Genomic DNA, 22,581 nt, shown 5'->3' on the forward strand with positions numbered 1-22,581 from the left:
TTTCTTTCTTTCTTTCTTTCTTTCTTTCTTTCTTTCTTTCTTTCTTTTTTTGAGAAAGAGTTTTCCTCTGTTGCCCACACTGGAGTGCGGTGGTGTGATCTCAGCTCACTGCAAGCTCCACCTCCTGGGTTCAAGCAATTCTGCCTGCCTCAGCTTCCTAAGTAGCTGGGATAATAGGCACCTGCCAGCATGCATGCTTAATTTTTTTATTTGCAGTAGAGTTTGGGTTTCACCATATTGTTCAGACTGGTCCGGAACTCCTGGCCTCAGGTGATCTGCCTGCCTCGGCCACCAAAAATACTGGGGTAACAGACAACCTGTCCTGCCTGCTGGTGGTTCTTGAGCACACTGAGTTCTGCTTTTTCCTAGCTTTAATGAATGTCGGGTTCTTCCTTTTTTTGTGCAGTGTATGTCAGCATTGTTTCAGTAATAAATACATTCTGGATCTTAGAAATAATTTTAGTCACAGGTGCCAGGTGCAGTGGCTCACGCCTGTAATCTCAATATTTTGTGAGGCTGAGGCAGGCGGAGCACGAAGTTAAAGAGATCAAGACTATTCTGGCTAACACGGTGAAATACTGTCTCTACTAAAAATACAAAAAATTAGCCGGGCGCATGTAGTACCAGCTACTCGGGAGGCTGAGGCTGGAGAATGGTGTGATCCCAGGAGGCGGAGCTTGCAGTGAGCCAAGATCATGCCACTGCACTCCAGCCTGCACAACAGAGCGATACTCTGTCCCCCTCCAAAAAAATTAGTCATAGGAAAGAAAAATACTGCCTGTTTTATAATAATAATATTTAATAACCCAAGTTATTAAACCCATTAGATTGAGAAAATTTGTATTCCTGTGATTTTGGTTGTGAAGGAGGTATGGTATGCCAGAATCACTAAATTATGAAAGATGGTGGATCAGCATTTTTGCAAAAAAATTTGGTCTGTTTTTTTCCCTTCAATTAAATTATAATACTGAGTAATTTTTTATAATGTTTTATTTAGGAAAGTAAATACAATGAGTATTACTCAGTTCCAGTTCTCTGTTCCCATTTTGTTTTTGAGACAGAGTTTTGTTCATGGTATGCAGGCTAGAGTGCAGTGTCGCTGTCTCAGATCACTGCAACCGCCACCTCCCAGGTTCAAGCGATGGCTCTGCCTCAGCCTCCCAAGTAGGTGGGCTTACTGGTACCTGCCACCATGCCCAGCTAATTTTTGTATTTTTTGTAGAGATGGGGGTTTCACCATGTCAAGCTGGTCTCAAACTCTTGACCTCAGGTAATCCACTCACCTCAGCCTCCCAGTGTGCTGGGACTATAGGCATGAATCACCATGCCCAGCCTCTCATACTGTGTGTGTGTTTTTTTTTCTTTGAGATGGGGTCCAGGCTGGAGTGCAATGGAGTACAACCTGTATCTCCTGGGTTCAAGCAATTCTCCTGCCTCAGCCTCCTGAATAGCTGGGATCACAAGCATGTACCACCACACCCAACTATTTTTTTGTATTTTTAGTAGAGATGATGTTTTTCCATGTTGGTCAGGCTGGTTTCAAAATCCCAACCTCAGGTGATCCTCCGTCCAAAATGCTGGGATTACAGGAATGGGCCACTGCACCCGGCCAATGCTGTTTCTTTAAAAACAATGGTTGCAGTGCTGTCAGGGAACTCACTGATGAATTATTTTGGTGATACCAACAATTGCTATCAAAACACCACTATAAAATCCAAAATTCTATCTATTCCCAGATCTTTCTCCTTACTTCCAAACTCATTTATCCAACTCTCTCCTCCGTCTCCACACCTCAACTTAAATATCAACTCAAAATGAATTAATAATTTGTTTATTTATTCTTAGAATGTCTTTCCTCTAACATCTCAAGACTTGTCTAAAACTTCTAATGTTATTAGCACCAAATCTGAAAGACTCTAGAATACACACTGTTTGATATAAGAAACACGTGTTTTTGAGAAACCACACAAAATAAAATAATTATCATAGCTGTAAAAACAAATATGCCCATAAACAAATAATAGTAAAGGATTAGAGGCTTTCAGTCACAATACAGAGTGATGTTAAATAAAATTATTCTGTTAATTCAATAAGAAAATATATAAACCTAATTCTAACAAACCTTCTATAAAATAGAAAAGAACCAATGTTGAAGTTGAGAGTGAGAAAGTGGAAGTTTTAGAAAGAGGTGAGGCCAACTGCAGAATGTGCTCCTCACATATCCTCAAGGCTGCCCCAATCACACCCCCCGCCTCCCCATCACTTATTCCTCTTACTTCCATCCCAGACCTTAACACCTTACATAGTAAATATCTCCTACTTACTACATGTTTCTCCACCAGATTGAATGCTAGAGAATATATGGGGTAGTCCCCCCGCACCTGACTCACAGGTGCCAAATGACCTCAGGATTATGAGGATGGAAGTAGTAAATATTTCCTAAATACGTGCAGTGGTTCAGAGTCATGAAAAATCTAAGATTTCCTCTCTCCCTTTCAGGAACTTTAGAGAAAGCAGCAATACTGTCAGAGGCATTTGAATGAGAGCAATTCGATTTTAAATAGGAGCTGGGTAAGATGAGGCTGAGATCTACTGAGTTGCATTCCCAGATCATTAAGGTATTCTAAGTCACAGGGAAAGGGAGGAGGTCAGCACAATATACAGGTCATAAAGACCTTGCTGATAAAAATGGGTTGCAGTATAAAAGCCAGCCAAAACCAAGTAAACGACGAGAGTGACCTCTGGTCATCCTCACTGCTACATTCCCACCCATGCCATGGAAGTGTACAAATGTCATGGCAACATCAGGAAGTTATTCTCTGTGGTCTAAAAGGTGAACCATAAAAATAATCCACTCCTGCCGGGGTGTAGTGGCTCTCACCTGTAATCTAAACACTCTGGAAAGCCAAGAGTGGGTGGAAAAACTGAGATCAGGATTTTAAGACCAGCCTGGCCAACATGGTGAAACCCCAACTCTACAAAAATAGCTTTCCCCAGCCACAGCTCTGTAGGCCCAACTTCTGCCGCCTGGTGGCCTGCACAGAACCAGCTCTGGCTAGAGAACTGCCTCTGTGGCGATCCCCGACCCCCCCCACCCCTCCCCGTGCTTGCCACCCAGGGGACTCTCCAGGCCCAGCTCTCACCTGAAGGCGGCTTCCCGGGGCCAGGTTCTCCCTCACGCCGGCCCGTTGGGGCCCAGCTCGTGCCTCTCGTGGCCTCTCCAGGCCCAGCCCCTGCCTGTGGGCAGCCTCTCCAGGCCCAGCCTCTACTTCGCAGTGGGCCCCCTCCGGGCCCACCGCTTGCCTCGCCATGGCCCCCTTGGGCCCCCTTGGGCCAAGCTCCAGGCCTTCGGCGGCCTCTGCAGGCCCAGCTCCTGCCTCCCAGTGGCCTCTGTAGGCCAAACTCATACCTCAACGGCAGCCTTTCTAGGCCTTAGCGTTTGCTTTATTGCATCCTCTCCAGGCCCTGCATTTCCTCCAGTCGGCCTCTCCAGAACCGGCTCATCCTCCCAGTGGCCTCTGCAGGCACACTTTGCCCTCCAGTCAGCCTCTCCAAGGCCAGCTCCTGCCTCCCGGCGGCCTCTGCAGGCCCAAGTCTTCCTCGAGTCAGCTTCTCCTGGCCCAGCTCTCGCCTCTCTGCGGCCTCTCCAGGTGCACAACTTCCCCCCATCAGCCTCTGCAGGCCCAGCTCCTCCTGTCTCCTGATGACCTCTTTAGGCCCAGCCCAACTCGTGCCTCTTTGCGGCCTTCCCAGGCCCCGCTTTTGACATCTGGCAGCCTCTTCAGGCCCAGAACTTGAACTCCAGTTGGCCTCTCTGGGCTGAGCCTCCTGCCTCCCAAAGGCCCGTATACAGGCCCAGCCTCTGCCTCACAGCAGACCCTCCCATGCCCAGGCCACAGCCTCACTGCGGCCTCCCCAGTCCGAAGCTCCTGCCTTCCGACAGCTTCAACAAGCCCTGCCTCTCCTTCCGGATGGCCTCAGGTCCAGCTCACCCCTCACAACGGCCTTTCCGGGCCCAGTTTGTGCCCTTTTGGCTACCTCTCCAGGCCCAGAAGCTCCTCAAGATGGCCTCTCCCAATCCGACTGCAGCCTCCTGGAGTCCTCCCCAGCTCTTCTTCCTGGCTGCGTCTACAGGCCCAACTCCTGCCTCACAGCAACATCTTTGGACTCAGCTCCCGCCCAGCTCCTGGTGGACTTTGTAGGCCCACAACTTCCTCAAGCCAAGCTCTTCAGGCCCAGCTCAGGCCTCACAGTAGCCTCTCCAGGAGGCTTAGCTCCTGCCCTCCAACGGAGTCTCCAGGCCTGCAAACTGCCTCCAGGCGGCTCCTCTAGGCCCAGCTTGGGAGTCCCGGCCACCTCTGCAGGCCCCCACATCGTCCTGAAGTCGGCCACTCCAGGCCCAGTTCCGGGCTCCCAGCGGCCTCTCCAGGCACAACACGGGACCTCAAGTGGGCCCCTCCAGGGCCAGGCCTGCCTCCCGTTTGCCTGTAAAGGCCAAGCCTCTGCCTCCCTTGTGGCGGCCTCTCCAGACCCAGCCCTTCCCCTTCCTCCTGGCTGCCTCGACAGGCCGGCCTCCGGCCTCGCAACAAGCAACCTCTTTGGGCTCAGCTCCTGCCCAGCTACCGACAGTCTTTGTAGGCCCAAAGCTTTCACCACCCTGAGATCTGTAGGCCCACCTTCTGCCTCCCAGTGGCCTGCACAGACCAAGCTCTGGCTGGAGAACAGGCTCTGATGGCCCCGCGCTTGCCTCCCAAGTGCCTCTCCAGGCCTGGCTCTTGCCTTACAGTGGCTTCCTGGGGCGAGGTTCTTGCCTGCCTTCCTCCCAGCAGCCCCAAGAGACCCAGCTCCCCCTGCACCGTGGCCGGTTTCAGCCCAACTCATGTCTCTCGCTTCCCGCCCAGAGGTGTGAGCTCCTGCCTCACACTGGCCTCTCTGGGCTAAGGTCCTCCCTCACGTGAGCCCTTTGGGTCCCAGCTCATGCCTCTCGTGGCCTCCCCAGGCCCAGCTGCTGCCTGTGGGCAGCCTCTTCAGGCCCATCCTCTAACTCCCAGTGGGCCCCCTCTGGGCACACCTCTTACCTTGCCGTGGCCCCCTGGGGCCAAGCTTCTGCCTTTCGGCGGCCTCTGCAGGCCCAATTCCTTCCTCCCAGTGGCCTCCATAGCCAAGCTCATGCCTCGATTGCGGCCTTTCCAGGCCTAGCGTTTGCTGCTTTGCATCCTCTCCAGGCCCTGCACTTCCTCCAGTCAACCTCTCCAGTCCCGGCTCTTCCTCCCGGCGGCCTCTGCAGGCCCAAGTTGGCCTCAAGTCACCCTCTCCGGGGCCAGCTCCTGCCTACAGGCGGAGTCTGCAGGCCAATGCCGTCCTCAAGTCGGAGTCCCCCAGCCCAGCTCTCACCTCTTGGTGGACCCTTGGGTGCACAATTTCCTCCCATCAGCCTCTCCAGGCCCAGCTCCTCATGAGTCCCGATGGCCTCTTTAGGCCCAGCCCAGCTCATGCGTCTCGGATGCATTTCCATGCCCCGCTTTTGACCTTTGGCAAAATTTCAGGCAGAGAACTTGACCTCCAATTGGCCTCTTTGGGCTCAGTCTCTTGCCTCCAGAAGGCCTATATACAGGCCCAGCCTCTGCTCACAGTGGACTCTCCCACGCCCAGGCCGAAGCTTCACTGAGGCCTCTCCAGTCCGAAGCTCCTGCCTTCCAACAGCTTTGACAGGCCAGGCTCTTGCCTTTCGAAGGCCACCTCAGGCCCAGCTCACCCCTCACAATGGCCTTTCTGGGCCCAATTTGTCCCCTTTTGGCGTCCTCTCCAGGCCCAGCTCTTCCTCCCAGCTGCAGCCAGTTCTGGAGAGGCTGACTTGAGGAGTTTCTGGGCCTGGAGAGGCCACCAAAAGGGGACAAACTTGCTGGCAGGGAGGAACCTGGCCCTGTGAAACCGCTGGGCCTCTCCAGGCCCAACCCCTGCCTTTGGGTGGCCTCTCCAGGCCCAGCCTCTACCTCACAGTGGGCCCCCACTGGGCCCGCCTCTTGCCTCGCCGTGGCCCACTCAGTCCAAGCGTCTGCACTTCAGCGGCCTCTGCAGGCCCAGTGCCTGCCTCCCAGTGGCCTCCATAGGCCAAGCTCATGCCTCGATGGCGGCCTTTCCAGCCCTAGCATTTGCTGCATTGCATCCTCTCCAGGCCCTGCATTTCCTCCAGTCGGCCTCTCCAGGCCCATCTCATGCTCCCGGCGGCCTCTGCAAGCCCAAGTTGCCCTCAAGTCGGCCTCTCCAGGGCCAGCTCCTGCCTCCCGGTGGCCTCTGCAGGCCCAAGTCTTCCCCGAGTCAGCTTCCCCCGGCCCAACTCTCACCACAAGCCCTCCAGGCCCAGCTCAGGCCTCACGGTGGCCTCTCCAGGAGGCTCAGCTCCTGCCTTCTGACGGAGTCTCCTGGCCCCCAAACTTCCTCCAGGCCACCCCTCTAGGCTCATCCTGGGCCTCCCAGAAGCCTCTGGAGGCCCCCACAGCATCCTGAAGTCAGACTCTCCAGGCCCAGCTCCGGCATCCCGGCCGACTCTCCAGATGCAACACAGGGCCTCCAGTGGTCCCCTCCAGGGCCAGCTCCTGTCTCAGTTGGCCTGTAGAGGCCCATTCTCAGCCTCCCTCATGGCAGCCTCTCCAGGCCCAGACCTTCCCCTTCCTCCTGGCTGCGTCGACAGGCCCGACTCCCACCTCGCAAGAAGCATCCTCTGTGGGCTCACCTCCTGCCCAGCACCCGCCAGCCTTTGTAGGCCCAAACCTTTCTCCAGCCAGAGCTCTGTAAGCCCACCTTCTGCCTCCCGGTGGCCTGCACCACCCCAGCTCCAGCTGGAGGACAGCCTCTGCGGGCCCCACGCTGGCCTCCCGGGACCTCTCCAGGCCCAGCTCTTGCCTCATAGTGGCTTCCCGGGGCCAGGTTCCTGCCTGCCTGCTTCCCGGCAGCCTTGACAGGCCCAGCCCCTCCTACACCGTAGCCTGCTTCGGCCCAACTGATGCCTCTCGCGGCCCACCCAGAGGTGTGAGCTCCTGCCTCACACTGGCCTCTCTGGGCCTAGGTCCTCCCTCATGCCGGCCCGTTGGGGCCCAGTTCATCCCTCTTGCAGCCTCTCTAGGCCCAGTCCTTGCCTGTGGGTTGCCTCTGCAGGCCCAGCCTCTACCTTGCCATTGGCCCTCTCTGGGCTTGCCTCTTGCCTCGTCGTGGCCCCCTCGGGCCAAACTTCTGCCCTTCGGTGGCCTCTGCAGGCCCAGCTCCTGCCTCCCACTGGCCTCCGCAGGCCAAGCTCATGCCTCGATGGCGGACTACCCAGACCTAGCGTTGGCTACTTTGCATCCTCTCCAGGCCCTGCACTTCCTCCAGTTGGCCTCTCCGGGCCCGGCTCTTTCTCCAGGTGGCCTCTGCGGGCCCAACTTGCCTTCAAGTCAGCCTCTCTGGGGTCAGCTCATGCCTCCCAGTGGCCTCTGCAGGCCCAAGTCATCCTCAAGTCGGCCTCCAATGGCCCAGCTCTTGCCTCCCGGCGACCTCTCCAGGTGCACAACTTCCTCCCGTCAGCCTCTTCAGGCCCAGCTCCTCTTGCCTCCCAATGGTCTCTTTAGGCCCAGACCAGCTCATGCCTCTCAGTGGCCTTCCCAGTCCCCGCTTTTGACTTTTGGCAGCCTCTTCAATCCCAGAGCATGACCTCCAGTCCACCTCTCTGGTCCCAGCCTCCTGCCTCCTGAAGGCCCGTATACAGGCCCAGTCTCTGCCTCACAGCGGACCCTCCCACGCCCAGGTCGCAACCTCACTGCAGCCTCCCCACTCCGAAGCTCCTGCCATCTGGCAGCTTCAACAGACCCTGCTCCTGGCTCTCAATGGCCTCCTTAGGCCCAGCTCACCACTCACAACGGCCTTTCTGGGCCCAGTTTGTCCACTTTTGGCCACCTCTCCATGCCCCAAATCTCCTCAAGTCAGCCTCTCCAGACCCAGCTGCAGCCTCCCGGCGTCCTCTCCAGGCCCAGCTCTTCCTCCCGGCTGCATCTACAGGCCCAACAACTGCCTCACAGCAACCTCTTTGAACCCAGCTCATGCCCAGCTCCTGGCTGCCTCTGTAGGCTGAAAACTTCCTCAAGCTAAGCTCTTCAGGCCTAGCTGAGGCTTCAAGGTGGCCTCTCTAAGAGGCTGAGCTCCTGCCCTCCGGCAGAGTCTCCATTCAACCAAACTTCCTCCCGTCGGCTCCTCTAGGCCCAGCTTGGGCCTCCCAGCAGCCTCTGCATGCCCCCACATTGTCCAGATTTCGGCCTCTCCATGCCCAGCTCCAACCTCCCGGCAGCTTCTCCAGGCGCAACACGGGGCCTCAGGTGGGCCTCTCCAGGACCAGCTCCTGCCTCCTGTTGTCCTGTAGAGAACCATTCTCCACCTCCCTCTTGGCGCCCTCTCCAGGCCCAGCCATTTCCCTTCCTCCTGGCTGCATCAACAGGCCCGACTCCCGCCTTGCAACAAGCAACCTCTGTGGGCTGAGCTCCTGAGCAGCTCCCACCAGCCTTTGTAGGCCCAAACCTTTCCCAGCCAGAGCTCTGTAGGCCCACCTCCTGCCTCTCAGTGGTCTGCACCGATCCAGCTCTGGCTGGAGAACAGCCTCTGCAGGCCCCGCGCTTGCCTCCCACAGGCCTCTCCAGGCCCGGCTCTCGCCTCATGGTGGCTTCCCGGGACCAGGTTCCTCCCTGCCTGCCTCCCGGCAGCCTCGACAGGCCCAGCCCCTCCCACACTGTGGCCTGTTTCGGTCCACCTGATGCCTCTCGTGGCCCACCCAGAGGTGAGAGCTCCTCCTCACACTGGTCTCTCTGGGCTGAGGTCCTCCCTCACGCTGGTACACTGGGGCCCAGCACATGCCTCTCGTGGCCTCCCCAGGCCTAGCCCCTGCCTGTGAGCGGCCTCTCCAGGCTCAGCCTCTATCTCGCAGTGAGCACTGTCCGGGCCCGCCCCTTGCCTCACCGTGGCCCCCTAGGGCCAAGCTTCTGCCCTTCAACGGCCTCTGCAGGCTGAGCTCCTGCCTCCCAGTGGCCTCAGTAGGCCAAGCTCATGCCTCAACAGTGGCCTTTCCAGGCCTTGCCTTTGCTGCTTTGCATCCTCTCCAGGCCCTGCACTTCCTCCAGTTGGCCACTCCAGTCCCAACTCTTCCTCCTGGCGGCCTCTGCAAGCCCAAGTTGCCCTCAAGTCGGCCTCTCTGGGGCCAGCTCCTGCCTCCTGGCAGCCTCTGCAGGGTCAAGTCTTCCTCAAGACAGCCGTGTCCCACCCCGCTCTCACCTCTTGGCACCCTCTCCGTGAGCACAACTTTCCCCCTTCAGCCTCTCCAGGTCCAGCTCCTCCTGCCTCCCGATGACCTCTTTAGGCCCTGCCCAGCTCGTGCCTCTTGGTGGCCTTCCCAGGCATCGCTTTTGACTTTTGGCGGCCTCTTCAGGGTCAGAACTTGACCTCCAGTTGGCATCTCCGAACCCAGTCTCCTGCCTCCTGAAGGCCCATATACAGGCCCAGCCTCTGCCTTACAGCGCACTCTCCCACGCCCAGGCCACAGCCTCACTGCGGCTTCCCCAATCCGAAGCTCCTGCCTTCTGGCAGCTTCGACAGGCCCCGCTCCTGCCTCCCAATGACGTCCCCAGGCCCAGCTCACCCCTCACAATGGCCTTTCTGGGCCCAATTTGTCCCCTTTTGGTGGCTTCTTCAGGCCCAGAAGCTCCTCAAGTCAGCCTCTCCACACCCGGCTGCAGCCTCCTGACATCCTCTCCAGGCACAGCTCTTCCTGCCGGGTGCATCTACAGGCCCAACTCCTGCCTCACAGCAACCTCTTTGGACTCAGCTTACGCCCAGCTCCTGGTGGCCTTTGTAGGCAAAAAACTTTCTCAAGTCAACCTCTTCAGGCCTGTCTCAGGCCTCACGGTGGCCTCTCCAGGAGACTCAGCTCCTGCCCTCTGACAGAGTCTCCAGGCCCCCAAACTTCCTCGAGGCGGCTACTCTAGGCCCAGCTTGGGCTTCCCGGAGGCCTCTGGAGGCCCCCACATCATCCTGAAGTCAGCCTCTACAGGACAAGCTCTGGCCTCCCGGCAGCCTCTCCAGGTGCAACACGGGACCTCAAGTGGGCCTCTCCAGTGGGCCTCTCCAGGGCCAGCTCGTGCCTCCTGTCGCCCTGTAGATGCCCATTCTCGGCCTCCCTTGTGGCAGCATCTACAGGCCCAGCCCTTCCCCTTCCTCCTGGCTGGGTCGACAGACCCGACTTCCACCTCACAACAAGCAACCTCTGTGGGCTCAGCTCCTGCTCAGCTCCCACCAGCCTTTGTAGGCCCAAACCTTTCTCCAGCTAGAGCTCTGTAGCCCCACCTTCTGCCTCCCAGTGGCCTGCACAGACCCAGCTCCAGCTGGAGAACAGCATCAGCGGGTCCCGCGCTTGTCTCGCAGGGGCCTCTCCAGGCCTGGCTCTCACCTCACAGCAGCTTCCCAGGGCAGGTTCCCCTCTCGGCGGCCTCTCAAGGTGCACAACTTCCTCCCATCAGCCTCTCCAGGCCCAGCTCCTCCTGCTTCCCAATGACCTCTGTAGGCCCAGCCCAGCTCGTGCCTCTCGGTGGCCTTCCCAGCCCTGCTTTTGAATTTTGGCAGCCTCTCAAGGCCCAGACCTTGACCTCCAGTCAGTCTCTCTGGGCCCAGCCTCCTACCCCCAAAGGCCCATATGCAGGCCCAGCGTTTCCCTAATAGCGGACTTTTCCACACCCAGGCCGCCGCCTCACTGCAGCCTCCCCAGTCCTATGCTCCTGCCTTCCGGCAGCTTGGACAGGCCCGGCTCCTGCCTCCTGATGGCCTCCTTGGGCCCAGCTCCCCCCTCACAGTGGCCTTTCTGGTCCAGGATGGTCCCCTTTTGGCGGCGTGTCCAGGCACAGAAGCTTGGCAAGTCAGCCTCTCCAGAACCAGCTGCAGCCTCACAGCGTCCTCTCCAGGCACAGCTCTTCCTCCTGGCTGCGTCTACAGGCCCAACTCCTGCCTCGTAGCAACCTCTTTGGACTCAGCTCCTGGCGACCTTTGTATGGCCCAAAACGTCTTCAAGCCACACTCTCCAGGCCCAGCTCAGGCCTCATGGTGGCCTCTCCCAGAGACTCAGCTCCTGCCCTCCGACAGAGTCTCCAGGCCCCCAACTTCCTCCAGGTGGCTCCTCTAGGCCTAGCTTGGGCCTCCCAGTGGCCTCTGGAGGTCCCCACATGGTCCTCAAGTTGGCCTCGCCAGGCGCAGCCCTGGCCTCCTGGCGGCCTCTCCAGGGGCAACACAGGGCCTCAAGTGGGCCCCTCCAGGGCCAGCTCCTGCCTCCTGTTGGCCTGTAGAGGCCCATTCTCAGCCTCCTTCATGGAGGCCTCTCCAGGCCCAGCCCTTCCCCTTCCACCTGGCTGCGTTGACACCCCCGACTCGCGCCTTGCAACAAGCAACCTCTTTGGGCTCAGCTACTGCCCAGATCCCGGCAGTCTTTTTAGGCCCAAACCTTTCTCCAGCCAGAGCTCTGTAGGCCCACCTTCTGCTTCCCGGTGGCCTGCGCAGACCCAGCTCCACCTGGAGAACAGCTTCTGAGGGCCCCACGCTTGCCTCCTACGTGCCTCTCCAGGCCTGGCTCTCACCTCACAGTGGTTTCGTGGGGCCAGGTTTCTGCTGGCCTGCCTCCCGGCAGCCCCAAGAGGCCTAGTTCCTCTGGCACCGTGTCCTGTCTCAGCCCAACTCATGCCTCTCACGGCCCGCCCAGACGTGTGAGCTCCTTTCTCACACTGGTCCCTCTGGGCTGAGGTCTTCTCCCACGTCGACCCATTGTGTGCCAGCTCATGCCTCTCGTGGAATCTCCAGGCCCAGCCACTGCCTGTGAGCGGCCTCTCCAGGCCCACCCTCTACCTCTCAGTGGGCCCTCTCCGGGCCCACCTCTTGCCTCGCCATGGCCCCCTCGGGCAAAGCTGCAGCCTGTTGGCAGCCTCTGCAGGCCCACCACCTGCCTCCCAGTGGCCTCCATAGGCCAAGCTCATGCCACGATGGCAGCCTTTCCAGGCCGAGCATTTGTGGGTTTGCATCCTCTCCAGGCCCTGCACTTCCTCCAGTCAACCTCTCCAGGCCTGGTTCTTCCTCCCAGCGGCCTCTGCAGGCCCAAGTTCCCCACAAGTCTGCCTCTCTGGGGCCAGCTCCTTCCTCACAGTGGCCTCTGCAGGCCCAAATCATCCTCAAGTCGGCCTACCCCGGCCCAGCTCTTGCCTCTCGATGGCTTCTCAAGGTGCACAACTTCCTCCCGTCTGCCTCTCCAGGCAAAGTTGCTGTGCCTCTTGATGGCCTCTGTAGGCCCAGCCCAGCTCGTGCCTCTCGGCGGCCTTCCCAGGCCCTGCTTTTGAATTTTGGTGGCCTCGCAAGGCCAAGAACTTGAACTCCAGTCGGCCTCTCCAGTCCCAGCTTCCTGCCGCCCAAAGGCCCGAATACAGACCCAGCCCTTGCCTCACAGCAGACTCTCCCACACCCAGGCTGCCGCCTCACTCGGCATCCCCAGTCCAAAGCTCCTGCCTCCCGGCAGCCTCAACAGGCCCTGCTTCTGCCTCCTGATGGCCTTGTCAGGCCCAGCTCATCCCTCACAACTGCCTTTCTGGGCCGTTTGTCCCCTTTTGGCAGGGTCTCCAGGCCCAGAAGCTCCTCAAGTCAGCCTCTCCAGACCCGGCTGCAGCATCCCCGCGTCCTCTCCAGGCCGAGCTCTTCCTCCCGGCTGCTTCTACAGGCCCAACTACTGCGTCACAGCAACCTCTTTGGACTCAGCTCCTGCCCAGCTCCTGGTAGCCTTTGTAGGCCCAAAACTTCCTCAAGCCAAGTTCTCTGGGCCAGCTAAGGCCTCATGGTGGCCTCTCCAGGAGGCTCAGCTCCTGCCCTCCAATGGTGTCTCCAGGCCCCCAAACTCCATCCAGGTGGCTCCTCTAGGCACAGCTTGGGCCTCCTGGCAAACTCCGCAGGTCCCCACATCGTCCTGATGTCGCCCTCTCCGGACTCAACTCCGGCCTCCCGGCGGCCTCTCCATGTGCAACATGGGGCCTCAAGTGAGCCCCTCCAGGGCCAGCCCCTGCCTCCCATCGGCCTGTAGAGGCCCATTCTCGGCCTCCCTCGTGGCGTCCTCTCCAGGCCCAGCCCTTCCCCTTCCTCTTGGCTGCATCGACAAGCCTGATTCCCGCCTCGCAACAAGCAACCTCTCTGGGCTCAGCTTCTGCCCGGGTCCAGCCAGTCTTTGTAGTCCCAAACATTTCTGCAGTCAAAGCTCTGTAGGCTCACCTTCTGCCTCGTGGTGGCCTGCACACACCCAGCTCCGGCTGCAGAACAGACTCAACGGGTCCCGCACTTGCATTGCAGGGGCCTCTCCAGGCCTGGCTCTCGCCTCACCGCCACTTCCCAGGTCCAGGATCCTGCCTGCATGCCTCCCGGCAGCCTTGACAGGCCCAGCTCCTCCTGCACCGGGGCCTGTTTCGAGCCAACTCATGCCTCTCGCTGCCCGCCAAGAGGTGTGAGCTCCTGCCTCACACTGTCCTCTCTAGGCCGAGGTCCTCCTCACACCCACCTGTTGGAGCCCAGCTCAAGACTCTCATGGCCTTTCCAGGCCCAGCCCCTGCCTGTGGGCGACCTTTCCATGCCCAGCCTCTACCTCACTGTGGGCCCTCTCCGGACCCGCCCCTTGCCTCGCTGTGGCCCCCTCAGGCCAAGTTCCTGCCCTTCGGAGGCCTCTGTAGGCCCAGCTCCTGCTTCCCAGTGGTCTCCCTAGGCCAAGCTCATGCCTCCACGGTGGCCTTTCCAGGCCTAGCGTTTGTTACTTTGCATTTCCTCCAGTCAGCCTCTCCAGGCCCAGCTCTTCCTCCTGGTGGCCTCTGCAGGCCTCTCCAGGCCTGGCTCTCACCTCACGGCAGCTTTCCGGGGCCAGGTTCCTGCCTGCCTGCCTCCCGGCAGCCACAACAGGCTCTGTTCCTCCCGTACCATGGCCTGTTTCGGCCCAACTCATGCCTCTCACGGCCTGCCCAGAGGTGTGAGCTCCTGCCTCACATGGGCTTCTCTAGGCCGAGGTCCTCCCTCACACTGGCCTGTTGGGGCCCAGCTGATGCCTCTCTTGGCCTCTCCAGGCCTAGCCCCTGCCTGTGGGTTGCCTCTCCAGGCCCAGCCTCTACCTCGCAGTGGGCCCTCTCTGGGCCCACCTCTTGCCTCGCCATGCCCCCCTTGGTCCAACCTTCTGCCCTTCGGCGGCCTCTGCAGGTCCAGATCCTGCCTCCCAGTGGCCTCCGTAGGCCAAACTCATGCCTCGATGGTGGCCTTTCCAGGCCTAGCATTTGCTGCATTGCATCCTCTACAGTCCCTGCACTTCCTCCAGTCGGCCTCTCCAGGCACGGCTCATCCTCCCAGCGGCCTCTGCAGGCCCAAGTTGCCCTCAAGTCGGCCTCTCCAGGGCCAGCTCCTGCCTCCTGGCTGCTTCTGCAGGCCCAAGTCTTCCTCGAGTCAGCTTCTCCCGGCCCAGCTCTCACCTCTCAGTGGCCTCTCCAGGTGCACAATTTCCCCCCATCAGCCTCTCCAGGCCCAGCTCCTCCTGCCTCCCGATGACCTCTTTAGGCCCAGCCCAGCTCGTGCCTCTCGGCAGCCTTCCCAGGCCCCGCTTTTGACATCTGGCAGCCTCTTCAGGCCCAGAACCTGACCTCCAGTCTGCTGCTCCATGCCCAGCCTCCTGCCTCCCAAAGGCCCATATACAGGCCCAGCCTCTGCCTCCCAGGGGAGTCTCCGATGCCCAGGCTATAGCCTCATTTTGGCCTCCCCAGTCCGAAGTTCCTGCCTTCCAGCAGCTTCGACAGGCCCAGCCTCTCCCTCCCGATGGCCTCCTCAGGCCCAACTCACCCCTTACAACACCTTTCCTGGTCCAGTTTGTCCGCTTTTGGCATCCTCTCCAGGCCCAGGTCTTCCTCCAGGCTGCGTCTACAGGCCCAACTGCTGCCTCACAACCTTTTTGGACTCAGCTCCCGCCCAGCTGCTGACGGCCCTTGTAGGTCCAAAAATTCCTCAAGCCAAGCTCTCCAGGCCCAGCTGAGGCCTCACAGTGGCCTCTCCTGGAGGTTCAGCTCCTGCCCTCTGAAGGAGTCTCCAGGCCCCCAAACTTCCTCCAGGTGGCTCCTCTAGGCCCAGCTTGGGCTCCCCCACATCATCCTGAATTCGGCATCTCCAGGCACGGCTCCAGCCTCCTGGCAGCCTCTCCAGGTGCAACACAGAGCCTCCAGTGGGCCCGTCCAGGGCCAGCTCCTGCCTCCCATCCACCTGTAGAGGCCCATTCTCGGCTCCCTTCGTGGTGGCCACTCCAGGCCCAGCCCTTCCCCTTCCTCCTGGCTGCGTCAAAAGGCCTGACTCCCGTCTCACAACAAGCAACCTCTGTGTCCTCAGGTCCTGCCCAGCTTCCGCCAGCCTTTGTAGGCCCAAAACTTTCTCCTGCCAGAGTTCTGTAGGCCCACCTTCTCCTCCCGGTGACCTGCACAGACCCAGCTCTGACAGCAGAACAGCCTCTGCAGGCCCCGCACTTGCCTCCCAGGTGCCTCTGTCGCTTCACAGTGGTTTCCCGGGTCCAGGTTCCTGCCTGCCTGCCTCCCGGCAGCCTTGACAGTCCCAGCTCCTCCCACACCATGGCGTTTCGGCCCAACTCATACCTCTCGAGGCCCGCCCAGAGGTGTGAGCTCCTGACTCACATTGGCCTCTCTGGTCCGAGGTACACCCTCATGCTGGCCCATTGGGGCCCAGCTCATGCCTCTTGTGGCCTCTCCAGGCCCAGCCCCTGCCTGTGGGTGGCCTCTCCAGGCCCAGCCTCTACCTCACTTTGGGACCTCTCCAGGCCGGCCACTTGCCTTGCCGTGGCCCCTTCGGGCCAAGCTCCTGCCCTTTGGTGGCCTCTGCAGGCCCAGCTCCTTCCCCCCAGTGGCCAGCAGCCTCGACATGCCCAGCTCCTCCCACACCGTGGCCTGTTTCGGCCCAACTCATGCATCTCGCGGACCGCCTAGAGGTGTGAGCTCCTGCCTCACACTGGCCTCTCTGGGAGGAGGTCTTCCCTCATGCCGGCCCATTGGGGCCCAGCTCATCCCTCTCGTGGCCTCTCCAGGCCCAGCCCCTGCCTGTGGGTTGCCTCTCCAGGCCTAGCCTCTACCTCGCAGTGGGCCCTCTCCGGGCCTGCCTCTTGCCTCGATGTGGCACCTCGGGCCAAGCTTCTGCCCTTTGGCAGCCTCTGCAGGCCCAGTTCCTGCCTCCCAGTGAACTCCATAGGCCAAGCTCATGCCTCGATGGTGGCCTTTCCAGGCCTAGCATTTGCTGCTTTGCATCTTCTCCAGGCCTTGCACTTCCTCCAGTTGGCCTCTCTGGGCCCGGCTCTTCCTCCAGGCGGCCTCTGCAGGCCCAAATTGCCTTCAAGTCGACCTCTCTGGGGTCAGCTCCTGCCTCCCGGTGGCCTCTGTGGGCCCAAGTCGTCCTCAAGTCCGCCTTCCATGGCCCAGCTCTTGCCTCTCGGTGGCCTCTCCAGGTACATAACTTCCTCCCGTCAGCCTCTCCAGGCCCAGCTCCTCTGCCTCCCGATGGTCTCTTTAGGCCCAGACCAGCTTGTGCCTCTCGGTGGCCTTCCCAGTCCCCACTTTTGACTTTTAGTGGCCTCTTCAATCCCAGAGCGTGACCTCCAGTCGGCCTCTCCGGGCCTAGCCTCCTGCCTCCCGAAGGCCCGTATACAGGCCCAGTCTCTGTCTCACAGTGGACCCTCCCATGCCCAGGCCATAGCCTCACTGCAGCCTCACCAGTATGAAGCTCCTGCCACCCGGCAGCTTTTGACAGGCCCTCCTCCTGACTCCCGACGGCCTCCTCAGGCCCAGCTCACCCCTCACAATGGCCTTTCCGGGCCCAGTTTGTCCACTTTTGGTGGCCTCTCCAGGCACAAAAGCTCCTCAAGTCGGCCTCTCCAGACCCAGCTGCAGCCTCCTGGCATCCTCTCCAGTCCCAGCTCTTCTTCCCAGCTGCATCTACAGGCCCAACCCCTCCCTCACAGCAACCTCTTTGGACTCAGCTGCCGCCCAGCTCCTGGCAGCCTTTGGAGGCCCAAAACCTCCTCAAGTCAAGCTCTCCCAGCCCAGCTTAGGCCTCACGGTGGCCTCTCCAGGAGGCTCAGCTCCTGCCCTCTGACGTAGTCTCCAGGCCCCCAAACTTCCTCCAGGTGGCTCCTCTAGGCAGTTTGGGCCTCCTGGTGGCCTCTGCTGTCCCCCATATCGTCCTGAAGTTGGCCTCTCCAGGTTCAGCTCCAGCCTCCTGGCGGCCTCTCCAGGCGCATGCAACACGGGGCCTCAAGTGGGCCCCTCCAGGACTAGCTCATGCCTTCCATTGGACTTTAGAGGCCGATTCTCAGCCTCCCTCACAGCAGCCTCTCCAGGCCCAGCCCTTCCCCTTTCTCCTGGCTGCATCGACAGGGCCGACTACTGCCTCGCAACAAGCGACCTCTGTGGGCTCAGGTCCTGCCCAGCTCCCGCCAGCCTTTGTAGGCCCAAACCTTTCTCCAGCCAGAGCTCTGTAAGCCCACCTTCTGCCTCCTGGTGGCCTGCACAGACCCAGCTCCGACTGGAGAACAGCCTCTGCAGGCCCCGCGCTTTCCTCCCAGGGGCCTCTCCGTCCCTGGCTCTCACCTCACAGTGGCTTCCTGGGTCAGGTTCCTGCCTGTTGGCCTACCGGCAGCCTCGACAGGTCCAGCTCCTCTCGCACCATGACCTGCTTCGGCCCAACTCATGCCTTTCTCAGCCCGCCCAGAGGTGTTAGCTCCTGCCTCACACTGGCCTCTCTGGTCTGAGGTCCTCAGACCATTGGGGGACCATGCTGGACCATTGGGGCCCAGCTCATGCCTCCCATGGTCTCTCCAGGCCCAACCCCTGCCTGTAGGTGGCCTCTCCAGGCCCAGCCTCTACCTTGCAGTGGGCCCTCTCTGGGCCCGCCACTTGCCTCACCCTGGCCCCCTCGGGCTAAGCGCCTGCCTTTCGGCGGCCTCTGCAGGCCCAGCTCCTGCCTCACAGTGGCCTCCATAGGCCGAGCTGATGCCTCGACAGCGGCCTTTCCAGACCTAGCGTTTGCTGCTTTGCATCCTCTCCAGGCCCTGCACTTCTTCCAGTCAGCCTCTCCAGGCCCGGCTCTTCCTCCCGGTGGCCTCTGCAGGCCCAATTGCCCTCAAGTCTGCCTCCCCGGGGCCAGCTCTTGCCTCCTGGTGGCTTCTGCAGGCCCAAATCATCATCAAGTCAGCCTACCCCGGCCCAGCTATTGCCATTTAGCGGCTTCTCGATGTGCACAATTTCCTCCCATCAGCTTCTCCAGGTCCAGCTCCACCTACCTCCTTAGGCCCAGCCCAGCTCGTGCCTCTTGGTGGCCTTCCCAGGCCCTGCTTTTGACTTTTGGCGGCCTTTTCAGGCCCAGAACTTGACCTCCACTCGACCTCTCCAGTCCCAGCCTCCTGCCTCCCAAAGGCCCATATACACGCCCAGCCTCTGCCTCACAGCAGACTCTCCCATGCCCAGGCCACAGCCTCACTGTGGCCTCCCCAGTCTTATGCTCCTGCCTTCTGGCAGCTTGGACAGGCCCAGCTCCTGCCTCCCGATGGCCTCCTCAGGCCCAGCTCACCCCTCAAAATGGCCTTTCTGGGCCAGGATGGTCCCCTTTTGGTGGCCTGTTCAGGCACAGAAGCTTGGCTAGTCAGCCTCTCCAGAACCGGCTGCAGCCTCACGGCATCCTCTCCAGGCACAGCTCTTCCTCCCAGCTGCATCTACAGGCCCAACTCCTGCCTTATAGAAACCTCTTTGGACTCAGCTCCTGCCCAGCTCCTGGCAGCCTTTGTGTGGCCCAAAGCTTCCTCAAGCCAAGCTCTCCAGGCCCAGCTCAGGCCTCACGGTGCCCTCTCCAGGGGACTTAGCTCCTGCCCTCTGACAGAGTCTCCAGGCCCCGACTTCCTCCAGGTGGCTCCTCTAGGCCCAGCTTGGGCCTCCCACTGGCCTCTGGATGTCCCCACACGGTCCTGAAGTCGGCTTCTCCAGGCCCAGCCCCGGCCTCCCGGCGGCCTCTCCAGGCGCAACACGGGGCCTCAAGTGGGCCCTTTCAGGGCCAGCTCCTGCCTCCTGTTGGCCTGTAGAGGCCCATTCTCGGCCTCCCTCATGGCGGCCTCTCCAGTCCCAGCCCTTCCCCTTCCACCTGGCTGCATTGACAGGCCTGACTCGCTCCTCGCAACAAGCAACCTCCATGGGCTCAGCTCCTGCCCAGCTCCCGCCAGTCTTTTTAGGCCCAAACCTTTCTCCAGCCAGAGCTCTGTAGGCCCACCTTCTGCTTCCCAGTGGCCTGCACAGACCCAGCTGTGACTGGAGAACAGCCTCTGAGGGCCCCGTGCTTGTCTCCCAGGGGCCTCTGCAGGCCCAAGTCATCCTCAAGTCATCTTCCCGAGGCCCAGCTCTCGCCTCTCGGCGGCCTCTGGAGGTGCACAACTTCCTCCCGTCAGGAAGAAATCTTCTTACATCTACCATAAACATAAATCATAATGACATTATGTTAAACTTAGTGAGCCAGCCAAAAATAAGACAAATACTGCATGAGTCTGCTTATATGGAATATCTAAAGTAGTTACACTATTAAAAAGAAAAAACGGAATGTTTAGAAAGGGCTAGGTAATGGGAAGCAGGATTCACATGGATTGTGTATTAGTTTAACAAGATAAAAACATCCTAGGTTGGGCAGGTGGCTCACGCCTGTTATCCCAGCACTTTGGGAGGCCAAGGCAGGCAGATCACATGAGGTTGGGAGTTCAATACCAGCCTAACCAACGTGGTAAAATCCCATCTCTACTAAAAATACAAAATTTAGCCAGGCATGGTGGCACACACCTGTAATCCCAGCTACTCAGGAGGATGAGCCAGGAGAATTAACTGAAAAAAAAAATCAAAATAACCATCCCAATTATGCTCCATATGTAACATGGGAACACAGGCAACTAAGTGTAATCAGGAAAATAAGAACCCAGGAGATTGCAGAGAGCTGAGATTGTGCCACTGCACTCCAGCCTGGGTGACAGAGTGAGACTCTGTCTCAATGAAATAACATAAAAATAGAAAACTGTCTACAGATGTATTGCTAACAGTGTCAGTATATGTAACATAAACTAAACTACATAATTTGAAGTATTTAAGATTGTACATATTGGTGTGTATTTTTGAAAAATAAAAACAAATAAATGTACAATAGAGTTAGGAAGCTTCTCAAAACTTACCTCCAAATCACAAAATGTTTCTCACACCAAGATAATATTCACCAATAAACATGTATGGAAATTAAGACAATTTCCATGACTACTCACCAACACAAGAGAAAATAACCATCTATAACCAACCAAAATAACCATTATATACAAATTATTTTAAAATGTGGGTAATATTTATACAGGCAAACAAACATGAAGATAATTATAGTGGCAACAGACACATGGCTGATTCATATTTGACTTTTGTTGTACACTGGCTTAAAGTGTATGAAGTTGAATATTGTCATACAGAATTATAACATATAAATCCAAACAAAAACACAATTAACTAAAATGAGGTAGCCTATCCTAAACCATGAGACATCAACATATAAAATTGCAAAACAAACATTTAAAAACACATTAACCTAAAAAGTCTTGAATAAACATAGTTCACTACTGAATCCTTCTAGATACCTACAATTTTCAACTATGACTGGGCATCCATAATTGAAGGGGTGGCCTGCCCCTCCACACCTGTGGGTGCTTCTCGTTAGGTGGAACGAGAGACGTGAGAAAAGAAATAAAGACACAGAGACTAAGTATAGAGAAAGAAAAGCGGGGCCCAGGGGACCAGTGCTGTGCTTACAGAGGACCCACACTGGCACCAGTCTCTGAGTTCCCTCAGTATTTATTGCCAAAAAGATAAGGGAGTAAATCAGCAGTAAGGCATACAGATACACGGAGATGTTCCATTTTCCCAGGGATGGGCAGGAGACAGATGTTTTTCTTTTACTGAGATTTAAGAGAATGGTACTGACCTTCAACCATAAGCAGGCTTTAAGCATTTGCCTAACAAAGCACATTCCTTACAGCCCAAAATCCTTTAAACCTTAATTACCACAGGGATGTCTCTAGCAAGGAAAAGATTGGGGGTAGAGTCACAGATTAACAGCATCTCAAATACAGAGCCAAATGGAGTCTCTTAAACTTACTTCTATCTATAATAACACAGTAACAGGCTGACCTCTCTTTTCCCCACATTTCCCCCTTTTCTTTTCAACAAAACCACCATTGTCATCATGACACTGAGATTACATACTTCACAAAGTAATAGAATATTACAGAGCAAGTGGGGGCAGGATGAGATCACAGGATGGTGTTAAAATTAAAGTTAAAATTGCTAATGAAATTTTAGGGCACGCATAGTCATTGATAACATTTTATCAGGAAATAGGGTTTGAGAGCAGACAACCTGACTGACCAAAATTTATTAGGTGGGAATTTCCTCATCCTAATAAGCCTGAGAGCACTACAGGAGGCCGGGGCTTATTTCATCCCTTCGGCTTCAACTGTAAAAGGCGGCACGCCTCCGAGGGGGTCGTTTATAGGGCTACCCTTAGCGCACATTCTCCTTCTCAGGGATATTCCTTGCTGAGAAAAAGAATTCAGCGATATTTCTCCTATTTGTGTGCAAAAGGAGAAAAGATATGGCTCTGTTCCGTCCAGCTCACCGGCGGCCAGTTCAAGGTTACCCCCCTTGTTTCCTGAACACTGCTGTTATCTCGTTCTTTTTTAAGATGTCCAGTTTCCATATTGTTTAAACACACATGCTCTACAAACAATTTGTGCAGTTAAGGCAATCATCACAGGGTCCTGAGGTGTCATATATCCTCCTCATCTTACAAAGAAAATGATGGGATTAAGAGATTAAAGACAGACATAAGAAATTACAAAAGTATAAATTTTGGAGAACTAATAAAATGTCCATGAAATCTTTATATTTTATGTTTTTCTGTTGTGGCTCCAGCCAGTCCCTCTGTTCAAGGTCCCTGACTTCTTGCAACATTTTCTCTTCCTTTTCCTCTATATAAATGTGCCATGGCGATGAAGGCTTGTTCGTTCTCTCGATTTTGGCGCAGGATTCTTCGACTGGTCCAGCACACTAAAAACAAACCGATGAAACAGAGACACATAATTCCAAAATTTACTATGGTAGAGTTTCCAATAGACTTAATCCAAGTCATGGGGTTTAATCTATCAAGACTTTTTGCCACTTGATCTAACGCCTCAGCTCCAGGCACAATATTTAAATGACTTTGAGAGGCTTCAAAAATTTGTTGTTTTAATTTAGAAATGTCTAAAGAGATTATCTTCTCTTCCCTGTAAATGGCGTCTAACCATGTCCCAGTGATGTTTAGACTCATTATAAATTTGGGGTGTAATACAAAAATCTGAAGTATTCCAGTCACACTGTAACTGGAAACGATGTTCCAAGCTCATGAGCCTATCTCCCATCCAAATGA

Source organism: Piliocolobus tephrosceles, chromosome 8, assembly GCF_002776525.5.
Source record: "Piliocolobus tephrosceles isolate RC106 chromosome 8, ASM277652v3, whole genome shotgun sequence".
NCBI classification, from domain to species: domain Eukaryota; kingdom Metazoa; phylum Chordata; class Mammalia; order Primates; family Cercopithecidae; genus Piliocolobus; species Piliocolobus tephrosceles.